The sequence below is a fragment of the Salminus brasiliensis genome, chromosome 14 (assembly GCF_030463535.1).
Source record: "Salminus brasiliensis chromosome 14, fSalBra1.hap2, whole genome shotgun sequence".
NCBI classification, from domain to species: domain Eukaryota; kingdom Metazoa; phylum Chordata; class Actinopteri; order Characiformes; family Bryconidae; genus Salminus; species Salminus brasiliensis.
In genome coordinates, this window is record NC_132891.1 from 8,918,449 (window position 1) to 8,928,181 (window position 9,733).

General features: G+C 40.9%; 2 non-coding genes across 2 annotated transcripts; both read right to left on the minus strand.

Annotated features, from left to right (window-relative positions):
* Nucleotides 1–8,907: 8,907 nt before the first annotated feature.
* On the minus strand, nt 8,908–8,978 carry trnag-ccc (transfer RNA glycine (anticodon CCC)). The gene has a single exon. It is a non-coding gene; the product is annotated as a tRNA-Gly (tRNA).
* Nucleotides 8,979–9,224: 246 nt separating this feature from the next.
* On the minus strand, nt 9,225–9,295 carry trnag-ccc (transfer RNA glycine (anticodon CCC)). Its single transcript has one exon. It is a non-coding gene; the product is annotated as a tRNA-Gly (tRNA).
* Nucleotides 9,296–9,733: the final 438 nt, after the last annotated feature.

A 9,733-nucleotide genomic window follows, 5' to 3' on the forward strand; every position in this document is an offset into this window, starting at 1 on the left:
TTGCAGCTAGATTTCCACGAACAGACAGTAGTTTTATCCTTAGGTATTATTAGATGTATCTCTCATTGTAAATATACAGTAAAATGCATCCGACTTGTTGACATGCTGCTGAGTTCTGTGGTGGGGTTGTGGTGACCATTAAGGTCATATTTGTGCAGGACTTGCTGCATAGTAGAACAGTGAACCATGAGCACCACAGAGTCTGCTAAATCTTCCTGAAGGTCTTTTTGCAGTCAGATGGGGGTTTTAATTTGACCTCCTCCGTTCCTAGTGCCCTTTCCTTAATCACATTCTGAGGAAACGGCTACCTGAAAAATTGTTCCTATCTTCCTATCGCCTTCTTCTCCTTTATGAGCATTAACTATTGGATTTGGAGGAGCTCATGGCTGCTGATTGCTGGGACAATGTTTGAGCAGGCAGTTGTGTTCTGCCCTGTTCTGAATGTTTACTGCAGGATATTTATGCCCCTATCTAAAGCTGAAAGGCATGCCATGCTGCAAGGGAGATACTAAAATAAGACTGGACAGTGAAATATCTTACATTCTTCAGAGGATAATTTATGGTTCTTGAAGTCACCTTCACCTCTGCACTGGTCCTGCTGTGCATAACTACAGGGACACATCCATTCTCACCTTGAATTAATGCTAGCAGAGCTGCTTTGTCAGCTTGGCTGTTTCAGTGCCGGTGGCATATCAGCCATTCCCAATCTATGAATCTGGCACCCAGATTTGTTCCTGTAATGATTCTCAGTGCTTATGTAATAACTGGCCTGTCATCCAGATTAATGATTTTAGGAGTGGCTGTGTGCTGGTTGATTTCCCACATGATGCCCTGAAAAGTCTGCCCTGAAAAAAGTCCATATCTGAAAATGTACATTTTCTTTAGTCCATGTGTTCATTGAGTTTGTCTGAGCACACATCTGAAGACAATTTGTTTTTATATGAATTAACAGACAGTGGCCAAAATGTGAGATTTTAGTTTAGAGTTGTTCAAGGTTTAAGATTTCCAATTCTCCAAATTTACACAAATCAGGGCTGGATTCCCTGATGATTCTTAAACAGTCAAGCGAGCACCACACTGAACACTCTCTCTACCAGTTAAGATCAACCGTACCACTAAAACACTAAGGCTGAACAAGTTCAGTGGTATTTCTCCCTATCATACTAATAATGCCCATATCTGTCAAAGCAAGGGTCAAAGGGCAGTGATCTTGACTGACAGTCATTGTTCTGCTCTGACAATTTCAGGACATGTTCCCATTGGGATCATTGAGTCAATAGTAAAAGTGGGTGATGGGAAAATGCATAAGATAATCATTTTTAATCATTTCCACGATAATATCCATAAAATTAACGTGAAGCCTGTCTCCGTATTAATCACAAACTGAGCAAACAGTGAAGACAATAGATGGCTGGCCCTATGAACTAGATCTGGTCAGTGGCTAGAACTCAACACAAAAGGCGTTTGTTCCCTTCTGGGAAGAGACAAACTGGCTTAGAAAAAGTGGAAGCCCCCTCCCAACCCCCCAGATGTCTATTCCTCTGGAGAGTGTTGAGCTCATTGTGGACACTGCATAGTGGAGGGAAACACAGTGGTTGAGACTACAACTACAAGGACTTTCCAGAAGCTATGAAGTCTTAAGAATGATTCTAATATGTAAAGCTTCAATTGGCAAAAAAACATGATGTGGAGATTTGTTAAACTCTAAAAACTCATCTTTACACATCATTTTTAGCGTGGAGGGCAGGTTCTTCAGAAAGCCTCGGAGAAGGCTAAGAAGTGCTCCTCCACACTTAGATCGCCAGCCAATTGCCCCAAGACGCCCACCTGAGAACTTCTTTACGTTTACAGTAGGATCTCTCACACTCTTTCATGTTTCAGCTGTCCTTTACTTCTCCAGTGAGACCTGCTGGGATGAAAAGAACCCCTTTCGCAAGAGGCTGAACGATAGCACCTGACGCACATACTGATGACTTCGCCCAACACAGGAGTACCGTAAACTTCAAAGAGCTTCTTCTTCTAGCTTTGGAGTCAGTCATCACTACAAACCTGACTATGAACCTTAAAGCCTTCTGTTAAGAGGTTCCTCTCCGAGACAATGGGATTTAAGGATTGGGTTTATCACGTTATTAGAGCGACGGCAAGCCAAGCTAAAGCTTTAGCGCTGTTCCTCTAATACCATTGCACCTTCCTGCAGCCTTGAAGGTATTTTTTGGCTCTTGCATTGCTTCTGCACTAATGTAGGGTTCTTTAGTTCTATGCCACGAGGGTTTCTTTGAGCAAAACCAAAGACAAACCAGGTTTGGTTCTCCAGAGAACCATGTTTGAAAAAAGAGATAACTGTGACTGTGAAGGTTTCAGGAGCCTTTACATAAAGCAAAGCAGTGGTCTCCAACCCACCGTCTGAAAGTTCACCTTCTTGCAGGTTTCAACTCCAACCCAAACCCAACACAACTCGTTCAGCCAATCAAGGACTTCTGAAGGTAGTAATTAGAAGGATCAGGAAGGGCGGATTAGGGTTGGATCCAAAGTCTGCGGGATTGTGTCTTTCCAGGAGCAGAGAGCAAGCTTCTATACCAATTTAAGGTTCTTCCTGAAACCTTTAAACTTTAAACACTTAACACACACACACACACACACACCTCACTTAAGTCCTTTATAAAGAACTATTGAAAGGTTACTTAAGGGGACCAAAACTGGTTCTTTCATGGCATCTCTCCCAAGAACGCTTTATTTTTAAGAGTGAAGGTCCCACTGCTTCTTCAAAATACTGGAGTTATTTTGGTTCTTCTGTACCTTTGTCTCTAAGGTATAAACAGAGGGAGAGGGAGAGGAAGAGAAAAGTAGAACAACGAGGGAGGGGGGCTTTATTACTGCAGCATGGTAAAAGTGTGCACTGTGATATGATGAAGTTAGTGAGCAGTCAAGATGTCTCCCGGCTTTCTAAGTTTGTTGGCATCAGACACAAGAGGAATGGGATTTACTGCAGCTTGCATGAACTGGGAATGGAAGTCAATGTAAAATACGAGTTTATTCCAAGTAACTTAGAGCATTTCTGAAGGTCTGTTTATCCAGAATGATATACACAGTGTACAGAAGCAGCTACAGGGTTCGAACCATGGAGAAAAGAAAACGGACAAAAACGGAGATACGTGTTTTATGTAGTGGTGTATGTTACAGTTGTGAAAGTAGAGAGATGTGGAGATGATTTTTGATGCACCCAGTTGCGATGTTCTTATGAAGAGGGGCCTTACTTACTGTAGCTTATAGTGTAATATCTTTGCGTTCAGATTGTGCAAAACAGACAGCAAAGTTCTTTCAGAAATAGAAGAAAACCACCATTCAGTTCTTACCCTCATCTTTCATAAGTTTACATAATACATCATGCAGTGCCTTTGGAGCTTTAACTCGCGCCATAATTCCTGTTTATTAAGACGCCCATTTTCAGTGTTGGGGGTGACGATAAGCCCGAACTAAATGCTGGAGGATTTCTTTACACTATGATGGAGGAACTGAGCCCTGTAGACTGTAGAGGCTGAGTGCTTCACAATGGCTGTGCCTGCAGTCTCTTTCATGCATATTCAACAGCAGACCTTCAAAGGCCCTACCTTATGATTCTCTCATTGCAATCTTCCCTCCCCATGCAAAGCAGTCCTGCGTATTACTGCCCAAGGTCACTTACTTATTAAACCTGCGCTTCCTCAAAGCGGAGTGCCATCCTGCACTCAGCATCCACTCCGGCCTGTTCCCTTTCAAAAACCCTTTCTGAAATCTTCCTGAACAAGCGAGCAGGCGGTGTTCTGAGGACAGGGGGCTGTAGATATGCTTTTCATTTATTCATTTCATTGAGGCTTCAGTTTCACTAATGAGTCTGTTTGGTTTGGTGTTCTTTCATCTAGGGAGCGCAAAGCGTACAAACGTACATCTCTCTGAAATAATTTGAGCTGTTCTACGGGAACAACGTTAGGCTACACTATTTACTGTTCGTTTTCGGAAACGTTAGTTGCCGCCGAAGATGGCTGCTTGCGTAAAGCCATCACAGATGCAGGCGGATAGACGAGACGAAGCTGTCAGAAAGCTGCCAATCCCAACGCAACTCCCATCTGAGGCGCCGTTACTCTGCGGTGGAGAACGTCTTCATCTGCTGCTTGGCAGGAGGGTCCTCAGAGACACGCCGAATTGACTGAGTGTGTCAGAGTTGAAGACAGAAACTGCATTCCCTGCAGATCCCACTAGGCCTGAAGATCATATTAAACAGAATATTAATACGAAGCACTGAAAAAATATATAAACAGCTTACAAGGAAACTAAACAGAGTGTGTTCTACTGGAGTGTTTCCCTGATCTTATGAGTGAGGATTAAAGGAGTAGCTTGGTCAGAAATGCTAACATTGCTAACAGTCAGCGTAGCGTAGTGGATAACACTGCTAATTCTGATCTCATGAGTGAGGATTAAAGGACTAGTTTAGATGGAAATGCTAATGTTGCTAACACTACATGGGTTTGTAGAGCATAGTTGATAATGATGTTCTGACCCAGTCATCTAACCATCACAGTTTGGCCTCAAGTGTCTCAGATCCTTATGCTCGTGCATTTTTCCTGCTTTTAACACCTTCATGAACTTACTGGTCACTTGCTGCCTTATATATCCCATCCCTTGACAGACACAACTGTGAATGATGCTAACACTACGAATGTTATGGCTGATGTGTGTACATACCGAATGATAATTTGGAGCTTTTGGGGCTCCTGAGTGCTGCAATTGTTTAAGTGTTGACCCTAGAGAGTGTGATAGGTCTGGCTCTTACATGGTGGTCAGGATGGTCTGCACTCTCCCGCTATCACTCAGCGATGCTAGCCAATGTGGACATCTGTGAGCATCTGTGAGTTGACACAACAGAATCGATAGCTCTCCTCCGAGCATGCTGAGCTGCCCAATGACATTGCATTTCAGGCAATTAAAAAAACTGTAAGTTTACATTGCATGCCAGCTTCACCCTTCCAGCACTGGTAGCATTCTGGATGGCATTTGTCCAACTCCATAACATGATTATAGTCTAAGGCACTCTGGATAAGAGCTTTTTCCAAATGCTGTAAGTGAAAGTGAATAGCCAGGAGGTAGCTTTAGTCTTTATGCAAATTGGGAGTCTAGCTTCCATTCATTGTTATCCATGCTGGATTTGGATTTGAGGATTTACATCTTAAAAAGTAAATGATGAGGCCGTTCTATTACAGCTTTTTCTATTGTTTTCACATAAACCTCACCACAAAACCCTTTAATACATTGGTAATGTTGAAGCAGAGGTAGGCCTGGTGCGGTAATGCGATCAGGTGAATCTTGAGATGAACTAACACTAACAGGTTCATTTCACAGTCACACATGCTTTCAAATTTAGCTTTAAAGCAGCAGTATGCAAGAATTGCCATTTCTTGCTCTTGGGCTCCCACTACAGCAAGGAAGTGTAATTCACACATTGGGTAGTTTTACAAGCGGAGACACAGAGGCAAAAGAAACAGCATGTTGTGTATGGTTAATGAGGCAGGTTTCAACCTGACAAAAGTCAGAACACGTGGCTAAAACTGCATAGGTGGTCGAGCCACCGTGAATGTTCCAAGGTAGCATAGCATATCCAAGAACAGTGTAATTACCTACATCCCCATCATTAGGCCATACAACACCACTCACCTTCTTACACACAGGGATCTTTTTTCTAGGAATTATTATAGGAGTTCCTCCTATACTACTCATCATCAGGTAATGAGTTCTTTTTAGCATGGAGATGGAAGGTCATTGAGGTCACAACTACACGCTTTTCTGAGGTCTTCACAACATGAGCATTGAGGGAATGTTTTTTCTTATGTCAATGGTCAAACAGACTGATGTAACTCTGGTGTAACATAATGAGGCTTAAGCTTAGGTTGAATGTACCGACGGTACTAAACACAGCAGGTTACAATGACTTAACGCTGGAGTAGGTGAGCTAGTACAATGGTTCCCATCCAAGACCCCCCTCAATATCACTGCTGTGCTGTGTGCCTCCTCTCCAATAGTCAGAACCTCATGTGTTTTGGAAGGAGGGCTAAAATTTAGGCTTTAGCTTATCTGTCATACTTTAAGGTAACATTTTGTCAATTGCAATAAATGACTTTAAACTCCATTTTATTCATTTACATCTTTCAGTGCCTAAATATCAGCATTGTGCTAAATGCTGACAGTAAAACCCAGCATTAGTGTGAACGTAGTCACTATAATGGCCAAGGCATCAACTAACCACACAGCAGCAGTGAAATGTGTATTGTGCTCTTACAGCTCTACTTTACTGTCACATTGCCTTTACCTTAGCTTCACATCCAAGCAGGTAACTAACACAAAATATGACTACACACCCAAGAGGAAGGTAGTCTGGGGAGAATGACAACACAATGATGGTAAGTGAAGAAAGTGGAAAGATATACCCAATATGCAAAAATCCGTGCCAGAAGCCAATGGGAAAGATGTGAGTTCTGCTCAATGAGGTTGCATCAACCACGTCATATAAATCCTACAGGTTACTGTAATTCAACCCCACAGACTCACTCAGTAACGTGTATTATAGACGAAGCTCAACAAGAGAGAAAGGATTAAAACAGGCAGCAGAGCAGTTTGTTTTTCTTAGTGTGGCATTTCCAAGCTCTCATGGGTCAATTGCTCTCCAGTTGCTGATAGCAACAGACTAAACTAAATTGCTATAAGTTGATTTAACTCAAAGATCCCAAGTGAACGAATTAGAAAATTAGTGGGGTGATATGAGTCAAATACAGTACTGTGCAAAAGCGTTTGGCAGACGTGACAATTAGAAAGAAAAGCTCCTTTATTTAATTAATATTAATATTTATAAAGATACTTTTTCTTACGGTGACAATATGGCCTTTTGCCTTTCTGTTCTCATTTAGCTAATGTTGGACATACAATTCCAGTTGTTTAGTCTAATTAATAAACTGGAATAAAACTGTGTAAAGTAGTGAAATGTTTTATTCCTCACAGAAACAGGCAGGCTCCCAAGGGCCTCATACAACCACTGACTGGGGGTTTCTCCATATGGGTTGCATGTGTCACTGATGGGAGCAGTGTGCTGGTGGAGTGGCTTTGACAGTCTCATTTTAAAGCATTGATCCCTGACCTCTATAAAAGTGCTCCAGTTCACGCCTCTGCAGAGAAGCTCAAATCACTGCTTTCTTCCATGCTTCAGAACAGAGCAGTCAGGGGCAAGGCCTGTGCTACTGCTGCCTCACAAACCACCCCCCCCCCCCCCCAATCACTCACCTGCAAACGACACTCCCCTGAGACATTTCACCCCCTCCTCCTCCTCAAAAAAGCACTCAGAGGTTAGGCTTCAGGGTTAGGGCCCTTTACTCCTCTGTCTAGGCAGCACTATTGTAAGGGTCACTGGTAGTTTGGCATGAGAGCCAAAGCTAAAGTGCACTCAATGAAAGCACAACACACACATCCTTCTCCCATACTTCTTTCTTCCTGTGCTACATGTTTAGCTAGTAGTAAAAAGGGGTTCTTTTTAGTCATAACAGTAGTGGAATTTCTTTTTGGTACTATATATATATATATATATATATATATATATATATATATATATATATATATATATATAATACAAAATAATATGGTAGAATTGTGTTATTAGATCCACATTTAGCAACTTTTCAGGTTTCAGGTTTTTCAGATGACCCATTCAGAAAGCGAACAACAATAAAATAAGATTCACTGTGCTAAATAAAACATGGACAAATAATCCCTACATTTTAATTAGTAAAATGTGAGAATTGGCATTTCACTATGTGTAAAATGCTATATACCTGTTTAGATATAACAGCTATAGTTGTTCAGTGTTTAATGAGATTTAGCTATAATGGCTATGGCAGAAGAGTATTACTAGCTTATATCTTAATATGTAATGAGAAAAAAAAATCCTGCCAATCTGAAGGTAAAACACTCAATTCAGTCAAGGAAATAGTCTATATGAGCGTGTGTAGTGTTTATGCCGAGCTAACGTTTACGTCCAATTCTAAATTCTTAAACTCTAAACGGGCAACTCAACTGAGCGGTCACACACGCTTTTTAGGGTAGAGATATAAAGATTCAGAGATAGATTTTACTGTAACATTTCTGCCATTCAATAAAAAATATGATTGTTAGGGGGTGCAAAACATTTCTTATGTCAACTATCTGTGTAGCATGAAGTAAATGTCTGAAGAGCCACATCATGCTAATACACTTTCTTTTTCCTCCAGCTTTCAGACAGAAGATTTTTATGACTTGCACCCAGTGGATACAATCGGCAGTACACACTATTCTATTAAATGAGGGGAATAAGATACATATAAGATGGTTTTTGCCCAGTTTATATTACAGCAAATTGATCATGATAAAAGGTCGACCATGTGGTTACAATGCCTGTTATTGGGTTAGATAGTTTTTAATATTAAATATGAATGTATGATTTTTATACAAGCAGTTTGAATCTATTTACCATGCGAATAACTATTTCAGCATTCTTTGATGTTTCATGGTTCTACATAGAACCGTTACCTTTACTAAAGAACCCATGACCAACCCCCTTTTTAAAGAGTTGTTTTACCACTGCTAATTAAAAACTGATGTATATTCACAGACCAGCATGATTTGACCCAGATGGGACTTGAACCCACAATCCTCAGCTCTGAAGGCTGATGCCTTATCCATTAGGCCACTGGGCCTATAGCAACAGTTATTTTCTTAAAATATCAAAGGAAATAATTTTTAAAAATTTAACGGAAACTTGTCTGGCTGTGTCCATTTCAGTTCACAGGTAACACTGTATATGAAATCATTTGATACAGTACACGATGCCCACAATACGCAAATGAGTAAGAAAATTGCGCCAACCGGGAATCGAACCCAGATCTCAAGAATGGGAATCTTGCATGATACCACTACACCATTAGCACAGTCACTATCAGATTAGGATTCCCAAGTAAGACAAAAGTATTCGTAATATAAGCAAAAAAAGAGCTTCTGGATTTCCCAGCATGATTTGACCCAGATGGGACTCAAACCCACAATCCTCAGCTCCAAAGGCTGATGCCTTATCCATTAGACCATTAGGCCTATAGCAACAGTATTTTTTATAAATATCAAAGGAAATCATTTGATACAGTACACGATGCCCACAATACGCAAATGAGTAAGAAAATTGCACCAACCAGGAATTGAACCCAGATCTCAAGAATGGGAATCTTGCATGATACCACTACACCATTAGCACAGTCACTATTAGGTCAGGATTCTCTGGTAATTTAAAAATAATCATAATATAAGCAACTTTCAGTTGTTTGTTTCTCTTTGTCTTTTATTCGGAAGATGAAATTCATGTTCAGTTAGGTCGAAGTCTGGAGCTTAACTTGGCCAGTCTGAAACCTGGTCATCGTCTTGCTGCATGATGAGGGTCATATCAAACAATGACGGCCCTTATGATTACATTGGATGCATTTCTCTGTATTGGCCTCTGTAGACTTCTGAATTCATTAATTAATGGACAGATTCCTTCTTTCTCCCCACTTTAACCTTTCCATCACTGTGGTAAAGGTGAATTTTGGTCTAATCAGTCCATGGAACATTGCAGAACCTTTGTGGATCATCTCTGTAATTCTTTATAAATTTCCTTTCAATCTGAACTTCATATTCTTACAACTGATGAGTGGTT